Source organism: Chenopodium album, chromosome 8 (assembly GCF_948465745.1).
Source record: "Chenopodium album chromosome 8, dcCheAlbu1.1, whole genome shotgun sequence".
NCBI lineage: Eukaryota > Viridiplantae > Streptophyta > Magnoliopsida > Caryophyllales > Amaranthaceae > Chenopodium > Chenopodium album.
The window spans coordinates 33,132,096-33,156,654 of NC_137841.1; the positions used below are offsets into that span (position 1 = coordinate 33,132,096).

Genomic DNA, 24,559 nt, shown 5'->3' on the forward strand with positions numbered 1-24,559 from the left:
TCCCTCAAAGTCAAAGCCTCACCTTGCTTGGGATTGAACTCTCTACAATACGATGCATCATGATCCGTCCCACCACAACAAGCACATGAGAAATCAATGATTTGTGACAGTTTTGAACCCAAACCAACACTTGAGTTCAACTTGGAAAGACCTTCATTCAAGAGTTCAACTATGTGCTTAAGTTGACCGACTTTCTCCAACTCATAAAGATCACCTTGCTTTCCTTGGGACCTTCTTTGACCTCCCCAAGAATAGCTAGTAGCCACCTCTTCAATTATAGCTTCAACTTGGCTTTGAGGGATCTTAATCAATTGGCCACCGGCACCCGCATCTAGATTGGTTCTTGAAATTGGCTCTAAGCCATCATAAAAGAATCTCATGAGCAAATTATGGTTGAATCCATGGTTAGGACATGCTCTAATCATATCCTTAAACCTTTCCCATGCTTCCCCAAGAGTTTCATCCGGTTCTTGCTCAAAAGAAGCTATCTTCCTCCTCATTTTTGCGGTTTGCTCATCGGAAATGAACCTCTTGAGAAAGGCCTTCGCAACATCTTTCCATGTGGTGAGAGAGTTGGGCTTCAAAAGCTTGAGCCATTTCTTTGCTCTTCCGGTGAGAGATTGCCGAAAGAGATGCATACGAATGTAATCTTGGCTCACTTCATTTGTTTGCATCATTGCACACAACTCAAGGAATCGGTCCAAATGCTCAATGGGGTCTTCACTTGCACTTCCGAAAAATTGCTCAACTTGTACCATCCTAGCATATTGTAGATGGATTGTGAAATTAGACTCTGTGGTTGGGAGAAGTATACCACTCGTGAGCTCATAGACTTCCGAATTTCCAAACTCCCTAAAAAGAAGGTCATCCTCTTGTCTTGCCATATCTCTCTTTGAATACAACAAAGCTAAGCACACGATTAGCAATGACAAGTAGGATTAAAAAAAAAGGCAAAATAATAAAAAGAAAGCAAATAAAATGACTATAACAATAGCAAAAATAAATGCTAAACAAGCCGCTTCCCCGGCAACGGCGCCAAAATTTGATCGGGATTAAGTAGGTCGTTGGTTCTACTAACCCTAATCAAATTAACAATTTATAATGCCTAAACTTACACTAAACTAGTTAGTGGCAAGTAAAGGGTCGAACCACTAAGGAAGCTCACTCGTCCAACATCAATATCACTAATGCAAGAGTCAAGAGGGGAAATGTTTTTGTTGATATATTGGATAAAAAGCACTAAAACTATGAATAAGCAAAGATAAAGACGAATAAAATCAAGAAAGAACAACGCTAGGGATACGGGGGTGTCAAACATGATTAGAAAAAAGGGGAATAATCGTAGTTATCATGAAGAACATGCCAAAGAACACAAGATCCTACCTAAACAATTCATTTTCATGCAATAGTCTAGGCAAATCAATGAAAGAGGTCTATGCTAATTAGGATCATTCTCATGCAACCCATTAGGCACAAGCTAACCAAAGAATAAAGGGGCACAATACATGGAACTCCATTTTTAACAACTCATTCTCATGCAATCATTAAAATAGAGGTGATCTAAATCTAGTTCAAATCATTTTCATGCATTTAAACTAGAAGGCAATCAAATAAAGTGCTACAATAATCTCAAGTCAATAAAAATCATATCTTTCATCAATTTAAGGTATGTAATCAATCCACTATCATCATTCATCCAACATTCAACACATATTTTCCACCCCCTTCCCCTAGCTAAAAGATTAGCCTAGAGAAAGGAGATTAAACATAATAGCAAAACCAAAAATATATTCAAGAAACACAAAACAAAACATGATTAAAAACAATGAAAACAATAATAACTAGATGAACTAAAAAGACTAACAAAAATAAGCAACAATAAAGCAAATAAATAAAGCTAAAGGAAAGGATTAGAGATTACTAGAGAGAGGATTAATGAAAGATGAAAACTTGAAGGAATTGCTTGATTGGAAATTAAACTTGACCAAAATTGATTACTTGGAAGAAAATTGAGCAATAATCAACTTTATCTCTCTAAAAACTATCTAATCTAACCCTAAGAGAGAGAATCTCTCCTAAACTAACTAAGAAAATAGCATAATGGCCTCCCCTCTAATTACCCCCCCAAAGGAGTATTTATAATACAAGGCTAAATAAAATAAAGTAAAAGAGAAAACTAAAAAGAAATAAAAACTAAACTAAAATAATTAAAATAACTAAACTTAAAAACCAAAAATAAAACTAAACTAAAAATAAAATAAAATAAAAGAAAATGAAAAGAAAAAAGGAAAACAAAAACAAAACCCAACAAATCCCCAAAACAGTAAAACAAATCAGCTTCCATTTCTTTCTCTTTCGATCTTGGCTGCTCTGATTTGCATCACCATCACGCATCATCAATTATCACTCAATCACCACCGTCAATCCTCATCGTCATCAATCAAGCATCAATCGAAGCCGTTCAATTCTCATTAAAAATCACGTGAAGAGCTTGTGATTGACCCACGAATGCGCGCCCGCGAAGACACCGCGTAGAGGTCGCGCATAGCTTCTGCCTCGACTCTGAATTTAAACTCCAATCGTGTGCGCTTTCTGACAGGGGTGCGCGGCCGCGGAGGTAAGTGTTGCTGCAATTGTTTTGGGTTGCTGCTGGTGTTTCTGTGAATTGGTGGTTGACGTTGTGGTGATTGGAGGTGTTGGGGTTTGCTTGGGTGAATTGGTTGCGGTGGCTGGAAATTGGTGTGATTGAAGGTGGCTGAAATTGAGTGGGTTGCGAAGGCTGGTGGTTGAAATTGGTGGCTGGTGCTGCGAATTGCAGATTGTTGTCGCTGCTATTCAGGTTTGTGTTTGGTGATAGGTGTAGCGCAACAGTGGTTGCGCGTGAGTGGTGGTGGGTGGTTGTAAGTTGCGATTGGTTGCGTTGTTGGTGTTATTGTGGGGTTGCGCGTTGGTGGAAGCAGGGGATTGTGGCTGGTGGTTTAATTGGAGATGGCTGATGGTGTTGGTGTTGTTGACGGTTGTTGGGTGGTGTTGTGAGGGCTGGTGGTGAAATGGGAATGGTGTGAGTGGGCAGCTTTGCTGTGAGGGCTGGTGGTGGATTGGGAGAGCAGGGAGCAGGGGAAGTGATGTTGTGTGTGTTGGAGCAGGGGAGATGGTGTGGTGGAGGTTAAGGGATGGTGTGGTGTAGGTTAAGAGGTGGGCAGCAGCTAGGTCGGTTAGGGGCATTGTGAAGTTTGCTCGAACCTTGGACCCCGAACACAAACTTGACTTTGAAACCCGGAGCGCCTACAACCAAAAACAACACGAGGGTGAAATAGAAAATAAAATAAAATAAATAAAATAAAGTAAAATAAAATAAGATAAATAAAATAAAATAAAATAAAATAAAATAAGATGCTAAAACTAAAGAAAAAATAAAATTAAATGAAATAAAATAAAATAAAATAAAATACGAAACTAAAATAAATAAGAAAACGAGATAAAAAGAGAAATTATTAAAAATATAAACTAATGACTTAAACTACAAACATTAAAAGAAAGAAAAATAAAAATAAAACACGAAAATAAACTAAAAACTATAGAAAATTACAAAAATACTCAAAATAAAGAATAAAAGACAAGAATAATTAAATAATAGGAATAAAGGATAAAAAGGGTGAAATTATTGGAAAATAAGCCGGAATACGACTCAATAAACACCCTAAAAGTGACATAAAAGTCACTTATCAGACTACTGCCTGACCCAGACGCAGCAGCAGGAGTCGTAGCAGTACCCATCCCGCTCGCAGCAGGGGGAACATCAGGAGGCATAACAATTTGTAAAGGAGTAGGAGAAATAGGAGAAGTGCGCGCAGGACGCTCACCTAAAAAAGAAGATTGGGAGGAGGAAGAATCTGATCCTGTGGCCGTTTAAGGCTCACTCATATTCTGACTATCAGAGGCGTCAGACATTATGAAATCTAAAAAGGAATACAGGCACGCAAAGGAAGGAAAAAGCAATGGGGCACGAGAAAATCAAAGAATCAGTGTAGAAACAATGAAGGAATAAGTAGAAAAAAGCCAAGAATTAAAATACAACAACAAAAGAGAAGAAATGGGAATAGCGACAATTGGGAGGAATCAAAAGGCACAATCTTGCGAAGAAAAAGTAAAAAGAAGAAAAATTAGGAAAATACAAACAACAAAAGGTACAAAGTAAGTACCTTTAAGGAAAAAGTTGCAGAAGCAACAGAGTACAACAACAATGGCGGAGATAAAAGCTCAAGCAAGACAAAAGTCCGAATCTGCAATTAAGAAGAACAAAGAAGGAAAAAGTTAACAAAAGAGCAAGAATAAAAGGAGAGAAAGCAAATAAAGCGAAAGTCAGGACAAAAATAAAGACGAAGAAGCAAGAACTTACCACAACAATGGAGGATCAGAGACGCTTGACAGAGGAAGAGCAAAGAGCGAAAATTTCAAAATGCCTAAGTAACGAAGAGGGAAGATGAAAAATTAGAGGCGTAAAAGAAATAAGTGACAAAGGGGGGACAGTGAAATTAATATGGAGTAAATGGGTAGTTAGACACAAGGCAAGGCCAAACCGCCATGTCACTTCAGTAAAATCAAAATGACAGCCCGGATTGCCAACACGTGTCCCACTCATGCAAATGCGATTCCCGCCCCAAAAAAAAAATAAAAAAAATAATAAAAATAAAAATAAAAATTATAATCATAATAGTAAAATAAAAAATTTTTTAGAAGAGAACACTTCAGCGGTAGTGATTGAAAATCCTCTTCGCAAGCTCGCCATTTCTCAGACTTCAGCGGGAGTGCTCGAAAATCCTCTCTACAAGCTAGTCATTTCTCAGACTTCAGCGGGAGTGATCGAAAATCCCCTCTTCAAGCTAGTCATTTCTCAGACTTCAGCAGGAGTGATCGAAAATCCTCTCTGCAAGCTCGTCATTTCTCAGACTTCAGCGGGAGTGATCGAAAATCCTCTCTGCAAGCTAGTCATTTCTCAGACTTCAGCGGGAGTGATCGAAAATCCTCTCTGCAAGCTCGTCATTTCTCAGACTTTGGCGGGAGTGATCGAAAATCCTCTCTGCAAGCTCGTCATTTCTCAGACTTCAACGGGAGTGATCGAAATTCCTCTCTGCAAGCTCGTCACTTCTTAAGTCTGGAACCAATGCCACCATACAAGCAATAGGGCGGCGGACTCAACAATAGCAAAGACCTGACCTCCCAAGTCTACAGGGCGCCTCAACACCTTAGAGACTTGAGGGGCTAGGAGTGTACAGGTTATTTCAGTCAGACGACGCGTTGAGTCAGGGCCGATAAGGCTACACGCTCAGAATAGCTGGCATGGAAGAACCTCACGCCATCTCTTGAGGGGCTAGTTGTAGGGGATAGCTCCTGCTGAGCTATTCCTTCCAGCTGGGCTCAGTTGAGAAGAACGTTCTTATAGTCAAAGAGTCGGCATGAGTGACCTCATACCACCTCTTGAGGGGTTAGTTGTATAGGATAGCTCCCGCTGAACTATCGCCCAGCCCCCAGGGTGCGCACTCACCGCTAAATAAGCGACTAAAGGAGGGCTCGTCAGCCCGGCAGAGTTAGCCCGCAGGGCTGACCAGGCTAAGCTCTGCACGAAGGAGATAGTACGCCTATAAATAGAGGGTAAAGTACAACGGAAAAGAGGTTAGACACTCAAGTTATTACACTTTCTATATCTCTCTAAGTACACTTTCTCTCTCTAAACACTCTCTAACTTAAGCTTCGGAGGGGGGTTCCTCGAGCCACCCCCGAGGGCAGTTTACGTGTGCTACCGTGTGTAGGTTGTTGACGGGATCCAGCTTATCCAGCAGAACCCTTGGATCCATACCTGGAACACCAACAATACAAAATCATTAAAAAAATAATAGAAATAAAAGGAACACAATTCTTACTTTAATTCTGTTTTCTTGCATTTATAAAATAATAAACGAGTTAGTAACTTTAAGGAAATAATAATAAAACAATAATTAAATTAAATTAAATTAAATAGAATTGATTTGGGGCCAAACCCTCAAACAGTTCTACCTTTCACGCCTTAGCTTAAGGAAAAAACCACGAGTAAAGTATGGACTCCTTGGAGTACTTGAAGAAGGAATTTTGAAAGAAGAAGGGTAGGCTAGTGTTTAGGCTAGAGCATAGAAGAGAGAAAAATAAAGAATTAATTGATGCCCCGTACATCAGAAATGAGGGGGTATTCATAGAAAAAATGTGTTGAGGGAACACACGGAACCCTAAAATAATAAAACCCTAAAAAAGTATCCCGTGTCACGGCAAAGTGTACCGTGACACGGGAAATCCCACCGTCGGACGGGAAACATTCCCGTCACACGGTGTAATTTTGTGTGACGCGGGAAATATTTGCTGAACGAGTTAGAAAATGCGTTAAGGGTTTACGCGACACGGAAACTCCCGTGTCACAGCAGGTTTCCCGTGTCACAGCAGGTTTCCCGTGTCACAGGAAATCCCACTGTCAGACGGGACTAGTTTCCGTGACACGATGGATTACTGCCGTGACGCAAGAATTTTTTGTCCGTTTTTCCGTCCAAATTAATTTTTAACCCTAATTTCGTTCAAAATTTTAAGTGCCGATTGATAATTTCGGGCCCTATCTGATTTATTATTATTTGGGCTAAAATAAGTAAATAAAGTAAATAAAAGGTTTGGGCCAAAATAAATAATAAAATAATAAAACAAAAAAGGTTTGGGCTAAAATTAAATAATAAAACAGTAAAATAAGTTTGGGCTGAAATTAAAACTATGCTTTGACCAAACATTAAGACTGATCCATGGACTATTCAAAAATACGAATTTAATTAAACACGATTTTTTAAGCACTCTCAGGATTAAATACTGAACCTGACCAATAGTGGCGGTGAAAGGTTGTTCATCATCGGGTTTGGTTTTTGGGATACATTTTTAGGTGTCTACAGAGAGGCAAGTCGAGAAGATTTCTGACTACAAAGGGTTTGATGATGAAAAAAGGTTCAAGATTGCTAACATACGCCTCACAAAAAACGCAGGTGCACGGTTTGAATCTGTCAAAGCAAGACGTGCTAGAGCAGGTAAGAAAAAGATCTCAACTTGGACTGATTTAAAACGTAAATTGCGTGCCAAGTATCTACCTAATGACTTTGAGCAAATTCAATACTTGAAATTAACTACTCTAACCCAAGATGCTTTGAGTGTGAATGAGTATATTGCCGAATTTGATAGACTAACTTCTCTTTGTGACTTGATTGAGAAAGAACCAATGCGTATTGCTCATTTTATTAAGGGTCTTCATCGGCCTATTGCTAAAATATTGAGCTAAGTACATACTGTTTTGGGTGTTTTTGTCCCTTGGGAGAGTTACGTCACGAAGTCTGATCCGGCTGAGTTGTACCTGCAAAATAACGGAGACTCCAGGTGGTTAGAGCTCCCCCTCCAACGGTCAAGTTAGTAACTTGAAATGGAATAAAGAAAACGGAAATTTAGGTGGGTATCTGCTCGGATTCCAAGCTCAGGTCTTTCTCTGATGTAAGAGAATGCAGGTGTAATAAATGATTGAATGTGTCCCCAAAATGGGGAAATATCTCCCTATTTATAGGGTCATTGGAAAATGTTCCCCTACCTAGGTCACTTGACCTAGATTTTAGTGGGCTGCGCCGTTTTACGGCGCTCCTAGGGATTTGGGCCCTTGAAGGCCGCCATTTCAGAGGCATATCTGGGGGCGCCAAGTGTCAAGAGGATGTTGAGCCACATGGGCCATCCTGACCTCGACACGTGGCGTCCTCTCATTGGTCCACGTGTCTAGGGTATAAATACCCCAAACATTTGCCCCTCAAAGGTCGCACGTGTATATCACGTGGGGCCTGTGACACGTGTCCACCTTTCATAGGTGAACAGTAACGGGTAAAATTTTTGAATTTCAAATCAAAAATTTTCCCCCCACTTTCACTTTCTATAAATAGAAAGTTACCCCCCTCCTTTTCACACCTTACGTTCACATTGACTTTTTAGAGAGAGAAAAAGAGAGATTCTAGAGAGAGATTTCTCTGCTCCCGTCTGCGTCACAAAAAGTTTCAAGCTTTCGAGTGCAAGCAGTTCATCACCTTGTTCACCAGCTGTAGCGGTTTTCAGATTTTCCAAAGTAAAAGCAAGGTAACCGCCTGTACCATTTTAGCTTTCCTCCCTGTCAATTTGTATACCATTTTTTCCGCCTGTATACCCGGCTTTTTTAGAGAATATAAATGAGTTCCCAATCCACCCACTCGGCACTACCTAGGACACTCAGCCGATCCCCCGGAATGGCTGAGTCTGGAACAGGGGGTGCCTCTTCTGAATTGTCGGAACCAATATGCTCATCTCCGAATTCCTCCCTCTCTATATCTGTGTAGGACACAATGGCCAGAACGAAATAGACGGTCAGGCGGTCTAGGAGCCGGCGCACTATGAGAGTGCCAGCCGATGAGGTTTTCCCAGAAGGAGAACAGAGGGATTGGGAGGAGAGCGGTACTGACGAAGAGGCTCCCTCTACCTCCGGGAGCTCTGAATAAGAGAGGTAGGCGGCGAGGGAGCCGCCTCCTCTAATGAAGCCGGCGGTGCTGAGGCCGACCAAGGATCAAGAGCCGAATCTTCCGGCTCCGACCAGAATGATGTTGCGGCTGACTATCAGCAGCCGCCCAAGGTTGCTGACAACCCCAACCTCAAAAAGACCCGGATGCTGCCGAGAAATATCGCCCTACTTAATAGCGGGTTCAGGGCCTTTAAAGAGAAGCACCCCTTTGGAAGGGGTTGGGAGATTATTGTCCCTCCGGCTGATGCTGTAATGGCCTGGAGTGACGACATTGATCATGCAGATGATTACTTCATCTGCTACGAGGCGGTCATCGAAGCCGGCCTCCGGTTCCCTCTCCACCCTGGGATTAGGAAAATCCTCAAGGGGTACAATCTGGGGGTTTGGCAGCTCACCCCTAACTCGTGGGTGAATATCTTAAGTTACATCGCCGCCTGCGAGTTTCAGAACTTGAACCCTAGTTTCTCTGCCTTCGCTCACATGCACTATTTGAGCAAGGCTCCAGGCGGCCATGGGGCATGGTATACTCTGACTACCTTGCCCCAATATTTAATGACTTTGGACAAAGTGTCCAAATGGTCCGGGTGGAAGGACAAGTTTTATTTGATTTCCTCCCCCACCCTAAGACACAACCGGACACTGCGCCGGTATAATACTGAACCGGCTCTCCTTGAACGCAAATGCCCTCTCCCGACACTATCTACTAAGGCTCGGGAGCAAATAATGGAGCCGGGATTCTTAGAAACAACAACTGAGCCCATGGGGGATGGGACTCGTATTATTGTACCCAAAAACTGGATTCCCCATCCGGACTTCTTCAGGGACGAGTGCTTCTTGTCTGCCTGCGGGCTAAGTACCATGTTTCCAAGGGGTAGAACACTTCTCATCCGGAATGATTGTTATTTTATTTCAATTGCGAACTTGCCTAAATTTTCTCTAACTTTAAATTTTTGTTCTTGCAGACGAAGCCTTGAGGATGGTAGATCGGGAAAAAACTCCGGCTAAGTCCGCGGCGCTGCTGCACAAGGAGGTGGCACTTGCCAAAAAGGCAGCTGTCGAGGCTAAAGATTCGAAGAAAGGCGGGGTAAGACCGCCTGACTTTATGTGTTTGCAATTTTTTTTTTTTTACCGGTTGGGTATACTTACCCTTTGTTTATCTCTCAGGAGTCCGTCAAGAGAATTCCACGATCATTCTCCAAGCTGCTCAAAAGGCAAGGAGATGATATGAAGAAGGCTTCGGCTGCAAAAGCCGCCAAGAAGGACCCCCCTTCAACCCAGAAGCAAACATCTGCCCAATCCGGTCGTCCAACGACTGGGGGCAAATCTCCTGGTGTACTGAGAAAACTGAGCGAAAGCTCAGATCGCTCACAGCAGAAGGCGCTGGATGTCTCTACGGCATCAAAGGGTGGCGAGCCACCTGAGGTTGCAAGCGGTGCGGCTACCATTGGGGAGGAGAAGAAGCCGGAGACCCATCCGGAAGCCCAAGGTAAGGAACGAACTGAAATACCTTGGCCACTTGATTTTATGAGAGTCAAGACCAAGGTTGATCCTTCAAAAGGGTTAGTTAGCAGCCGGCAACGGATGAATTCCAACTACGCTGCTTCTATCTCACAAAGCGCTACTTTTGATGCAGATCTGACTTCTGACGAGCCGGATCTTGCAAGCTTTGCAAAACGGATGGTAAGAACCCTCACCCAGTCTAAGAAGAACTCCATACCTGATCTGAAGGTTGTGGACTTCGACCGAATAATGGGTTCTCTGGCTGAGGTAAAAAATCCCTCTACCCTGATATCTTTTATCTTTAATTTGGTTAAGTAACTCATAAACCGACTATTATTGTCTCAGGCTATGCTGAGAGTGGACAGTCTCTGGGGCCCCTTCAGGCGGAAGCAAGAAGAGGTAAATGACGCCAAACGGAGGGCCCTAGAAAACCTCAACTTTGCTGAATATTCTGATTAAATGTGTAATTTAAAGATTAAAGCAGTAGAGTTGAAACAGGAGGAGCTGATCCGGAGTTTGATGACTGCAAACGATGAAGCTAACAGCCGGGCTGATGACCTTGATAAGCAGATGAAAGATGCCAAATCAGATCTCAAGGCATTAGAAGATGCTGACAAGGAGAATGCCGAACTCCGAACAGACAATAACCGCCTGAGGGTCGAGCTCATCAATCTGCGCAACAAGCAGTCGGACGAGCTGGCCCAAGAGCAGAACCGGCTGATTGAGGAAAATGAGCGGGACAACTTGGCCCGCCTGAAGATCACCTGGAGCCTCCTTTATACAGAAATAGACTTTGAGCTCTATAAGTTGAGGTATGATTACGCCACTACGGTGTATGATGCCTAGCAACTGGGTGATGCTCCACCGCCTCGCTTCAAAGACTGGGCTGCTGAGCAGGGATATGAAGTCTCTGATGACGAGGAGCCGGCGGCGGATGATCATAACGAAGGCCAAGCCAGCCAGACTCAGCTGGAGCAGCATCCACCTTAGCCTTAGGCGGGCCCCCAACTTCTGCGGCAATATGCCAACCATTTTCTTTACCGGCTTGTATGCCGTGTTTTGTTGTATCTTTACCAACCATGGGGTTGGATTAACATTTTATTTTTTGTTTCTTCGCCACGTGTAACTCCGGTTAAAACATCTCCTTGCCTTTGAGCCAGTTTGAATATTTAATGAAGTATTCCGGCTCAGCCGGTTGTTTATACTTGTTTGTGTTTGAGTTTTTCTATTTGAATTTTGCATCTGTTTGCAATTCTTTAATATTTTGCCTAACTTAAAAAGGCATGCGGTAATTTGCAATCCGAGTGCTCTTGCCCCTGGGCGGCTGTGTGGTTGGTTTTATTTCAAGCTGATTGATTGGCTTGAAAACACTTGATACTAGGAGAAGTATGGAGTGTTTTTAGGCCAATCAATCACAATGGTGATTGCCCCAAACCCAGTGCACAGCCGACCATAAAAGCGGGTGCTTTGAGCCTTTTACCCAGGCAATTATATTCCGCCTGGGGTTAACGAGTAGCTATTACACAATCTTTTTCCCCAATAGGGGAAGTGAGTGCAACTTTGGAATAAATAACCCAAGTAAGAATTTCAACCGATGACCGACTGATGCCTTAGGCAATCCGGTACTCGGTAACTTAATCGTTCTTCATAGATTATTCTGGTCAGACAGCTATGAATGGACCAATTTGGTCGTTCAATTTTCGCCATCTGCATTTGTACATAGAACCGCGAATAGTCTTTTCTCTGCGACGATTGCACCCGGATGGGTGTCGCCGGACGCCTTTGTCCATATTGGGACAGGCAGTTTTATAAAATAAGCAACCATCCGGCCGTGTTGGCCTTTGATCTTGTTTGAGATCGGTTGTATAGCCACTAAGCGTTTTTGTGCTTAGTTTTTAATCGGATCGTTGGCCGAGCGTTATTACAACATTGGATTTACACTAGATATCGAACTTAGTTGGTTGAACAAGTAGTCCGTCTGAGTATTACCCAGGCGGTCAAGAAATTTATTAAATTAACTTATCAAACGTAATTAATTAAACAAATTGTCCGTCTGATTTACCCAGGCGGACTAAATTGCGCTATGTATCAAACTTAGTTATTCAAACAAAGAGTCCGTCTGAGTTTTACCCAGGCGGACAAACGGTTATAATATTCAACCAAACCAAGTATCAAACTTAGTAAGTTGAACACAGGGTCCGTCAGGGTATTGCCCAGGCGGACAAACAATAAAAATGACAAAATAAGTCTGCAAACAAAGCCTGAATTTTCATTAATTGACTTACTGTTTACAAAAATTATACATTCTCAGAAGTAGTACTTTTTTAGATAGTCAACATTCCAAGTTCTAGGCAGGCGACGGCCGGCTGGGGTTTCCAGACGGTAGGTGTCGTTCCTGACTTCTTCATAAATCCGGTAGGGGCCTTCCCAATTAGGGGTTAGCTTCCCAGCCTCATTGGCCCTACCGGTTGCCTCCATTTTTCGTAACACGAACTCATCCACTTTCACGGGACGCTTGTGCACTTTCTTGTTATAAGCTCTGGTCATTCTCAGACGGTATATCTCATGGCGCAGGGCAGCGTTGCCCCTGCGTTCCGGGAGGGAGTCCAATGCCAGCCGCATGGCCTCCCAATTTGCCTCTTCATCATAGAGCATAACTCTGAGAGTCGGCTCATAATGCTCAATGGGCAAGACGGCTTCAGCACCGTATACGATAAGAAATGGGGTTTCTCGGGTTGCCCCTTTAGCAGTAGTCCGGATGGACCACAGGACATGAATTAATTCCTCTGCCCAAAAACCACCGGCTCTTTCAATTTTCTTTTTTATGCCGTCTGAGATGAGTTTGTTGAAGGCTTCAACTTGGCCGTTTTCTTGGGGTCGGTCGACTGATGCAAAACAATGTGAGATACCCTGATCTCCCAACCAAGTCTCTAGCTGGGGGGTCTCAAACTGAGGGCCATTATCAAACACCATAGACATAGGTACCCCAAACCGGGTGATGATGTTCTTCCAGATGAAGGAGATGACATCCTTTGTCTTGATGTTCTTAACCGGCTCAGCTTCTACCCATTTAGTGAAATAATCCACAGCCACCAAAATGTAGTGCTTTCCACCTGGAGCAGGCGTGTAAGGGCCTAGGATATCCATGCCCCATTTGGCAAATGGGACTGGGCTGTGGATTGTCGTCAGATCAGTAGCCGGGCGGCGAATCAGTGGGCCAAACCTTTGGCACTTGTCGCATCTTTTGACTAACTCTTTGGCGTCTGCTTCAAGAGTAGGCCAAAAGTAATGCCGCCTGGCTCTAACGGCTAAAGACCTACCGCCTATATGAGAGGCGCAGTATTCGGCATGCAATTCTTCGAGAATTTCTTTCCCCTTTTCTGGGGTAACACACTTCAATAAAGGTTTGAGGAAACCTGCCTTGAAGAGTTCTCCATTTCTCAACTCGAAGTTTGCTGCTCGCTTTTTCAGGACGGCTGCCTCCTGTGATGAATCAGAAATCTTGTCGTCTGCTAAATATGCCCGGATGCCATCCATCCAGGTAGAGCTTCGGTCTAAGGTTCCAATGGGCTCTTCATGTATGCTTCTCTTTCCAAGAACTTCCCAAAAGACCGACCGAGGAGTATCACAGCAGGCGGATGAAGCCAATTTGGACAACGCACCCGCCTGGTTGTTATCTGACCTAGGCACTTGATTCAGACGAAATTCCTCAAGTGCCCCAGTCTCTTCTTTGACTGCCTGAAGGTATTTGATCATAGTCGGATGGGTTGCCTCATATGCTCCCTCATACTGGCTGACGACCAACTGTGAATTAGAATAGGCATCAATTTTAGTTGCCCCTGCTGCCTTACACATGCGGATTCCGACTAGCATGGCTTCATATTCTGCCTCGTTATTTGAGGCTTGAAACTTAAACCGCAGTGCATATTCAAATTTGTCCTACTCAGGGGATTCATATATCATTCCTGCACCGCAGCCGTTCTTCGTAGAGCTCCCGTCTACATACACTTTCCAAACCTGATCAAGATTATCCGGAGCCACCGGACGGGTCATTTCAACAATGAAGTCGGCAAACGCCTGACCTTTCACTGCCATTCTTTGTTCGTAAGTGATTTCAAGGATTTGTATTTCAATATCCCATTTCAACATTCTCCCGAAATGAGTCCAAGGTAGACATTGGCCGCTTGAGCGGTTGGTCGCTGTAAATTACCACCGGATGTGCCAAAAAGTAAGGCTTCAGTTTTTTGAATGCCATATACAAAGCAAGGCCAAATTTTTCAACCATGGGGTACCGGAGTTCAGCATTTTTAAGTACATGGCTAATGAAGTAAACCAGGAGCTGCACGCCGTCTCGCTCAGCAAGGAGAACGGCACTTAGGGCATGATCTGAGACGGCTAAATACATGTACAACGTCTCCCTAGGCAAAGGACTGACCATCCTAGGTAGAGAATGTAAATGCTCTTTCAACCTCTGGAATGCCGCCTCAGCATCATCCCCCAATTCAAATCTGGTCTTCTTCCTGATTGCTTGGAAGAAGTAGAGGCACTTGTCGCCTAACCGGCTGAGGAACCTCCCCAAGGCGGCCAGACAACCGGTGAGTCTCTGCACTTCCTTGACAGAACGGGGTGACTTCATGTCTATCACCGCCTGTATCTTTTCAGGGTTAGCCTCTATCCCCCTTTGATCAATCAGGAATCCAAGAAACTTCCCAGACTCAACACCAAAGACGCATTTCTTTGGATTTAACATGACCTTATGCCGCCAGAGGGTGGTGAAGGTTTCTCAGAGATCAGCAAGGTGATCCGCCTGCTGTTTGGATTTGACTATCATGTCATCAATGTATGCCTCTACATTCCTCCCAATTTGATTAATAAAGACCTTATTAATCATCCGTTGGAACGTAGCCGGCGCATTTTTCAAACCAAACGGCATCACCGTGTAATTGAAAAGCCCCTGATCAGTAACGAAGGCCGTCTTTTCTTGATCTCTCTTCCACAGGGGTATCTGATGGAAGCCGGAATAGGCATCCATAAAACTCATCAAGGCATGCCCGGCTGTTGAATCGACCAGACTGTCGATCTTAGGAAGCGGATAACTATCCTTGGGACATGCCTTGTTGAGATCTGTGTAATCAACACACATCCGCCAGGTACCATTCGGCTTCTTTACAAGCACAACATTTGCCACCCAGTCGGGGAAATTACATGGCCGAATGAACCCAGCATCCAACAGCTTTTTTACTTTGGCAGCTGCCGCCTGACTTCTTTCCTCGCCGTGATTTCTTTTCTTTTGCCGGATGGGCTTCTTTTTAGGATCCACGGCGAGTTTGTGGACAGCGAGATCTGGGCTGACGCCTGGCATCTCCTCCACTTCAAAGGCAAAGATGTCTTTGAATTCTTTCAACAAAAGGTGCAATTCTGCACCTAACTTAGCAAAGGCAACCGTCCCAACCTTCACGGTACGCTCCGGACGGCTGTCGTCCAGAGGTATGTCAATATGCTCACCAGCCGGTTGGGGACGGAGCTCATCTGACCGTTCACCGGTCAGTGATTGCTATTTTTTCTCCTTCTTCACCTCCACCAGCATAGGTGCCTTTCTTTTCTTTCCGGATGCTGGTGGGGCAGGCGCTGGGTTAGCATCCTTGACATTGTCAAGGTCTATTGGTTCCTGGCCGCCTGGGGTTACAGTGTCTCTGACGGTTGAGAGATAGCACTCTCGGGCCGTCTTCTGATCCCCATTCAGGGAACCAACAGTGCCGTCATCCCTCTCATACTTGATGAGCATGAGAGATGGGATGATTACTGCCTTGGCTACGTTGAGGGTTGGCCGGCCAAGGATAATGTTGTAGGCGGTCAACTCCTCAACGACCAAGAATCTGACGACAATATGTCGTCCTTTGCCCTTCTCTCCCAGCCGGATGGGTAAGTCAATTCTTCCGGCTAGGTAGACCATCCCACCCCCAAAACCAACCAAGGGGTGGGTGACCGGATGCATGCTGCTGACATTGTATTTCAGCTTTTGCAAGCACCGGAGGCTGGTGATGTCTGATGAGCTGCCGGTGTCAATAAGGATTCTTCCAACCAGTTGGTTGGCAACCTTACATTCAATGACGATCGGGTCATCATGCGGACGGCGGACGCTGCCCCTGTCCTTCTCAGTGATCAAGACGTTTTGGAAGGAGGTGCTTGCAGATGCCTTCTCATCATCATCCTTGTCCATCTTTCGAAGATGGCTCTTGGTGCCCCGGATGGTAGGGCCATCACAGGAGAACCCGCCTGCTATTGTGTAGACCGGCTCCTTGTCGGTATCCGAGCTACTAGCAGGCTGGGGGGTAGTCTTAGAGGACTGACCCTTATTCTTCTTCTTTACCCCGGCTGGGGACTTAGAAATATAGGACTTCAACATTCCTTTATCAGCCAGACGATCCAACGCCCTTTGAAGGCTGAAACAGTCGTTGGTGTCATGGCCAACTTCCTCATGGTATTGACAAAATTTATTTTTGTTCCTTAATTGAATGGAACTTTTCATTGGATTCGACTTCTCTAGGGACAGTCGGTCCTTAATTTTCATGAGGATGGAATTGCAGTCCTTGTTAAACTCGTACTTGGGGACGTACGGTTTAAACTCTTTCTTCTTCTTCTGGGACGGCTGGTCAGAATCACTAACCGCCCAGATTTCTTTTCTCTTTTTGCTCTCTTCTTTCTTTTTAGCCGGCTGAGCAGGCCGGTTGTCTTTCTGCTTGTCGGACTTCTTAGAGTCCGACTGGCTACCAGGCGAGCAGAGGTCGGTAGCTTGAATGTAGCTTTCCGCCTCCCTCAGGGTCGCCTGTAGGGTGAAAGCCCTTTTCTGACTAGGTCGAACTTAAAGGTCGACCCGTCTCTCAGACCCTTGAAAAAGTCTCTAAAAGCTACCTCATCAGACAATCCCTGAATCTGAATTCTGATCAGATTGAACCGCCTGACATATGAGCGTAGCCCTTCTCTCTCTCCCTGCTTAACAGTGCTCAAATCAAGGCTTGTTTTCTTAGCAGGGATGTTCATTGAGAAGTTGGAAGCAAACAGGAAAGCAAGCTTCCTGAACTTATCGATGGACCCGGCTGGCAGATTACCAAACCATTGTTGGGCAATGCCCTTCAATGTAGCCGGGAAGCACCGACACCAAGTGGCATCATCCAACCCATGCAGATACATGAGGTTGGTGTGATCCATGAGGTGGTCTTCCGGATTGGTGGTACCATCATAGGTACCAACCAATACATTCTTAACCTTGGCCGGCTGGGCCGCCTCGGTTATCTCCCGGGTGAACGCAGAAGGTTGTTCACCCAGGCGCAGCAGACGAAGCTGCTAGTCCAATGGCTGGAAATTTGGATATGCCGCCTGACCTCCAAAGAGATTTGGCTGCATGAAGTGAGGAGGATACTGGCCGTAAACCTGAGTAGGAACATACGGTACAGCTCCAATCATGTGGGGGCCAGAATGAACAGTATTACCGCCTGTCTGGCTCTCATGCATGGAGGGTGCACTCCCTGCAGAAATGTTGTTGAAGCTGTCTGGAAAGTTCGACGTTGAAGCCGAATAAGACAGCGATTGGTTTCTCTTCCAGTTGATGATCTCCCGGGCATCAAGAGTTGATTTTTTTCTTCCCACCGGCTGTTGAGTCCGGAGGGTGTTGTTGTTGTTCCTCTTAGGAAGGAGAATTTTTTACCAATCAATGGTTCCGGCTGCCTTCTCCTTTGGATGAGGAGTGGGCTGCCGGTCTCTGACTGACTTCCCCTTCTCTAGAGGAGTCTTCTTCGCCGACTGACCTTTACTTGGGCCAGCCCGGCATTGGGTGATCGGCTCTTTAATTTCTCCCTTGAAACTTGTCATGAATCTCATGAGTTCGTCTCGGGTGACAGGGGCTGATCCAGTGGCCGTTTGGGTTTCCCCTTCCGGCTGCCCAGAGGGTCGGCTCGTACCCGCCTGGGAGGCACCCCGCTCTAGAGTGTCTCTAGGCCGGATGCGCTTGATTCTGAGAGAGCCGTCTTCGGCTGTAAAGGTTTCGACCTGAGGATCTTCATCCTCATGGTATGTAAAGACTTCTGGGTCTTCGCCCAGAAGGTTAGGGGGTGGCACAGACTCTTGAACCATCTTCGAGGTACTCTCCCCACAGACGGCGCCAAATGTTTTGGGTGTTTTTGTCCCTTGGGAGAGTTACATCACGAAGTCTGATCCGGCTGAGCTGTACCTACAAAATAACGGAGACTCCGGGTGGTTGGAGCTCCGCCTCCGACGGTCAAGTTAGTAACTTGAAACGGAATAAAGAAAATCGAAATTTAGGTGGGTATCTGCTCGGATTCCAAGCTTAGGTCTTTCTCTAATGTAAGAGAATGCAGGTGTAATAAATGATTGAATGTGTCCCCAAAATGGGGAAATATCTCCCTATTTATAGGGTCGTTGGAAAATGTGCCCCTACCTAGGTCACTTGACCTAGATTTTAGTGGACTGCGCCGTTTTACGGCGCTCCTAGAGATTTGGGCCCTTGAAGGCCGCCATTTCAGAGGCATATCTGGGGGCGCCAAGTGTCAAGAGGATGTTGAGCCACATGGGCCATCCTGACCTCGACACGTGGCGTCCTCTCATTGGTCCACGTGTCTACGGTATAAATACCCCAAACACGTACAACTCTTTTAATGATGTGTGTCAATTAGCTTTAAAAATTCAGAGCCATTGGAATGAAGACAAGAAGGTAGGTCCGTATGCTTCTAAGGGGTATAGTTCATCGAAATCAAGCTACTCTCAAGGGTCTGATTCTAATGTATACAAAGCTTTAAATGAAGACTTTGATTCCAAGAAAGACACATCAAAAATAGAAGAAAAGAAGGTGGTTGAAAAGTAGAAAGTGTTTGTTCCACTTAAGGAGTTTGAGAGTAGAAGGAAGTGTTTTAAATGTCAAGGCAAGGGACATGTTCTAGTGACTGTCCTTAGAAGAAAGCTCTTACTTTGAAACAATACAACAAATGGGAAGAAGAAGAGAAGACCATTATTATATTGCCCGAATCTGAACAAGAGTCAGATTCTTTTGAAGAAGAGAAGATTGAATTCGAAACTGCCTATCCGGAAAGTGCTCACAACAACTTAGCTCTTCGAAAGCTTTTACATGTGTATCTAGTCAAAGAGGGAGAGCAAAGGGAGAGTTTATTTCACACTCGATGCAAGGTTGGTGAGAAGACATGCAACATGATTATTGATAATGGATCTTGCACCAATGTAGCTTCAAGTGAGATGGTAGCTAAGTTGAATTTGACTATAAGGGGGCATTCGAAGCCTTACAAATTGGGGTGGCTTGATGACTCAACTAGTTTACAAGTGAATAAGCAAGCTCTTGTTAATTTCTCCATTAGAAATTACAATGATGAGTTGTGGTGCAATGTGATTCCAATGACTGCTTGTCATCTATTATTGGGGAGACCATGGCAGTATGATAAGAAGGTAATTCACGAGGGGGACTCCAATATCAATTCGGTCCTAATTTGTAAAAAGAGGATCAAATTATTACCTTTGTCTCCTAGTGATTATTATGCAGATTTAAGGTAGAAAAAAGCGAAGGCTACAAAAGGAGTTGTATCTATGCCTAAGACATCTAAGGAAGCAACGAACACTTCAAAGGTTCCAAGTTTGTTCATTGATACATATAATGCATTTGAGGTGAACAAGAAAGGTCGAAGGGCTAAAAGGCAAGAGCAGCTTATTGTCCATTCGCAAAGACCCTCAAATTGACGCTGGAGATTATGTATGGTTATCTTTGGATGCACAGATGGTAAACGACAATGACAAGGGAAAATTAGAAGCCCTAGAAGAGGGTCCTTTCAAGGTGGGTCATAGGGAGATTTTTGACCCATACCAAGTCTTGCTAGGAAAAGGTATTTGCGCAACTCTACATGCTCAAGATCTCGTTCCTTGTTTCGACAAAGCTTGAGGCAAGCTTTTTTTTAGATGGAGAGTACGATGCGAAACATCAAGCCTTTTCATATCTTTAGTTGCTTATTAATCTTTAGTTGCTTATATAGGTTTTGCCCCAAGGTTTTGGGATCCACTTGGATTTGTTTTACTTGGTTTGGCTTAGTTTATTTTATGTTTTTAATGTTTATTAAGAGTTCATAAGTTACTTAGTTTGTTTTGGTAGTTTTAAAATCTGATTTGTTTTAGTTTCTTAAATTAAATAGGTTGCTTGCAAGGCAAGGTTAGTTAGGTTGCTTGGAGGCTAGGATTAGGGACTTGTCCAAATCATTTTAGGACTCTTAAGGGCTGATTAAACTCTATAAATAGAGGGAATTTCGTGGGTTTTAGACACAATTTTCAGGTTTATAAAAACTTAGGGTTTTGCTTAATTGCTTTACTTCTTACGTGTGTTTTCTTACGTACTTTCTTAATAATCAATTCATGAGGTGAGTTGAAGATTAAGAGGTTGAATAACTTAGTTCCAGGAGGTGGTCTAAGGGATTTAACGATTCAAAGAGTTTGTTCTAGGAGGTAGTCGAATTCTATTGAAATATCGGGTCGTTTCATCACACTTTGCACGTAAATAGTCAATTATTCTTCAAGAAAGCGTTAAAGATCGAATCTTTCTTTCAAGATTGTGAGATTTCTAAAAACTTGACTAAACAAGGGGTTAGGATCCACATCAATTTGGTATCAGAGCATAGGCGTTCTAGGGGAAAAATCGCTCCACTTCTACGCTGCCATAAAATACAGTTCGCAGGTCCTAAAGTTTTATTCTGTTTCTCTTTTTTTTTGCGAATTTTTCTGTGTTTCTTTCGTGGAATTAGACCTACTTTGTGTCTACGTTGATACTGGAAAGTTTGAGAAATTTTGATTGCGTTTGCTTTTTTATCTGGAATTATTTTCTCAACTGGTCTGAATCACGCAAATCCTGCGCAGTTGAAACTTTTTTATTACTGCGACTTCGTTATAAATCTTTTTTCGAGAAATTCCAATTGGAGTGTGTTCTTAAAACACTAAAGTTATGATCTGGAATGTTTGGTTACGTTTCGCACAGTAATGAATGCATAGTGTCTTATCCTTTTGCTACAAGTTTCTGCCATTATTCTGTCAACTTGTGGTGTTTTCTTTGGTTCGTGTGGGTTACCATCATGAATGAGCAGTTGTATAAACAACTAATGGATGATTTCCAGATGAGGTTTGATATCATAGAACAAAGGATCGAACGACTATAGGATCAAACTGATTCTAGGTTCGATGCTTTTGCAAAACTGCTTCTTGAAACTAAAGAGAAGAAAAAGAAGAAGACAGTGACGACGAGTCTTCTAGTGGTGATGAGAGTGATTCTAAACACTCTAAGATTGATGATAGGGGTATCAAACTCGATGACTTTACTGGCCTTGGAAGTCTAGAAGACTTTCTTGAGTGGGAGAGGCAAGTCGAGAAGATTTCTGACTACAAAGGGTTTGATGATGCAAAAAGGTTCAAGATTGCTAACATACGCTTCACAAAAAACGCAGGTGCATGGTTTGAATCTGTCAAAGCAAGATGTGTTAGAGAAGGTAAGAAAAAGATCTCAACTTGGACTGATTTAAAACGTAAATTGCGTGCCAAGTATCTACCTAATGACTTTGAGCAAATTCAATTCTTGAAATTAACTACTCTGACCCAAGATACTTTGAGTGTGAATGAGTATATTGCTTAATTTGATAGACTAACTTCTCTTTGTGACTTGATTAGGAGAGAACCAATGCGTATTGCTCATTTTATTAAGGGTCTTCATCGGCCTATTGCTAAAAGATTGAGCTAAGTATGTATAACTCTTTTAATGATGTGTGTCAATTAGATTTAAAAATTGAGAGCCATTGGAATGAAGACAAGAAGGCAAGTCCGTATGCTTCTAAGGGGCATGGTTCATCGACATCAAGCTACTCTCAAGGGTCTGATTCTAATGTATACAAAGCTCCAAACGAAGACTTTGATTCCAAGAAAGACACATCAAAAATAGAAAAAAATAAGGTGGTTGAAAAGCAGAAAAAGTTTGTTCCACGTGAAGAGTTTGAGAGTAGAAGGAAGTGTTTTAAATGTCAAGGCAAGGGACATGTTGCTAGTGAGTGTCCTTTGAACAGAGCTCTTACTTTGAAACAATACAACAAATGGGAGGAAGAGGAGAAGACCATAATTATATTGCCCGAATCTGAACAAGTGTCAGATTCTTTTGAAGAAGAGAAGATTGAATTCGAAACTGCCTATCCGAAAAGTGCTCACAACAACAGCTTAGCTCTTCGAAATCTTTTACATGTGTATCTATTCAAAGAGGAAGAGCAAAGGGAGAGTTTATTTCACACTCGATGCAAGGTTGGTGAGAAGACATGCAACATGATTATTGATAGTGGATCTTGCACCAATGTAGCTTCAAGTGAGGTGGTAGCTAAGTTGAATTTGACTACAAGGGGGCATTCGAAGCCTTACAAATTGGAGTGGCTTGATGACTTAACTAGTTTACAAGTGAATAAGCAAGCTCTTGTTAATTTCTCCATTGGAAATTAAAATGATGAGTTGTGGTGCAATGTGATTCCAATGACTGCTTGTCATCTATTATTGGGGAGACCATGGCAGTATGATAAGAAGGTAATTCACGAGGGGGACTCCAATATCTATTTGGTCCTAATTGGTAAAAAGAGGATCAAATTATTACCTTTGTCTCCTTGTGATTATTATGCAGATTTAAGGAAGTAAAAAGCGAAGGCTACAAAAGGAGTTGTATCTATGCCTAAGACATCTAAGGAAGAAACGAACACTTCAAAGGTTCCAAGTTTGTTCATTGATACATATAATGCATTTGAGGTGAACAAGAAAGGTCAAAGGGCTAAAAGGCAAGAGCAGCTTATTGTCCATTCGCAAAGACCCTCAAATTGACGCTGAGATTATGTGCGGTTATCTTTGGATGCACCGAAGGTAAACGAAAATGACAAGGGAAAATTGGAAGCCATAGAAGAGGGTCCTTTCAAGGTGGGTCATAGGGAGAATTTTGACTCATTCCAAGTCTTGCTAGGAATGGGTATTTGCGCAACTCTACATGCTCAAGATCTTGTTCCTTGTTTTGACAAAGCTTAAGGCATGCTTTTTTTTTGAGATGGAGAGTATGATGCGAAACACCAAGCCTCTTCATATATTTAGTTGCTTATTAATCTTTAGTTGCTTATATAGGTTTTGCCCCAAGGTTTTAGGATCCACTTGGATTTGTTTTACTTGGTTTGGCTTAGTTTATTATATGTTTTTAATGTTTATTAAGAGTTCATACGTTACTTAGTTTGTTTTGGTAGTTTTGAAATCTGATTTGTTTTAGTTTCCTAAATTAAATAGGTTGCTTGCAAGGCAAGGTTAGTTAGGTTGCTTGGAGGCTATGATTAGGGACTTGTCCTAATCATCTTAGGACACTTAGGTGCTGATTAAACTCTATAAATAGAGGGAATTTCGTGGGTTTTAGACACACAATTTTCAGGTCAATAAAAACTTAGGGTTTTGCTTAATTGCTTTACTTCTTGCGTGAGTTTTCTTACGTACTTTCTTAATAATCAATTCAGGAGGTGAGTTGAAGATTAAGAGGTTGAATAACTTAGTTCCAAGAGGTGGTCTAATGGATTTAACGATTTAAAGTGTTTGTTCTAGGAGGTAGTCGAATTCTATTGAAATATCGGTTCGTTTCATCACACTTTGCACGTAAATCGTCAATAATTCTTCAAGAAAGCGTTAAAGATCGAATCTTTCTTTCAAAATTGTGAGATTTCTAAAAACTTGACCAAACAAGGGGTTAGGATCCACATCTATGTCGGCCATGACACAAACGACTGCTTCAGCCTCGAGAGGATGCTTGACCGTCTTGCCGACAAAGGAGCGGAGGCAAAGTCCATCCAGCCTCAAGTTGGATGGTCGCATCTTACTAGACACAGGAAGCTCTTCGGACATCATCAGTCGCAAATACCTATCCAATCTTAAGTACAGGTCGAATATCATGATGAATGTCTCCCATCCCCTTATTGGATTTGAAGGATGAGTTGTGCACCTAGTTAGGCGAATTGATCTGCCTATCCTAATGGGACAAAAAGGAAGCGGTCAGCACATGACCATCTGGTTTTTGGTGGTTGAAGAGCTGACCGCCTACAATCTCATTCTTGGCCGACCTGAGTGCAAGGACGTCATCATCCCTACCCTCATGCTGGTCAAGTATGAGAAGGATAATGGAACTGTTGGCACCCTAAACGGGGACCAAAAGACGGATTGAGAATGCTATCTCTCGGATGTCAAGCCCGCGACAATTGCAGCCGGTCAAGGCAAAGAGCCAATAGACCTTGATGCTATCAAGGATGATCATCCGACCCCACCAGCATCAATGAAGAGAAAACCTGATCAGCTGGTGGCGGTCAAAAAAGAAAAGCAATATCAATCACTAACCGGGGAGCGCTTAAACGACCTCCGTCTCCAGCTGGCTGG

The 24,559-nt window shown here is 43.3% G+C and overlaps 1 non-coding gene across 1 annotated transcript; it reads left to right on the top strand.

Annotated features, from left to right (window-relative positions):
• Positions 1-396: 396 nt before the first annotated feature.
• Positions 397-503, top strand: LOC145556875 (small nucleolar RNA R71). Its single transcript, XR_014091967.1, has one exon. It is a non-coding gene; the product is annotated as a small nucleolar RNA R71 (small nucleolar RNA).
• Positions 504-24,559: the final 24,056 nt, after the last annotated feature.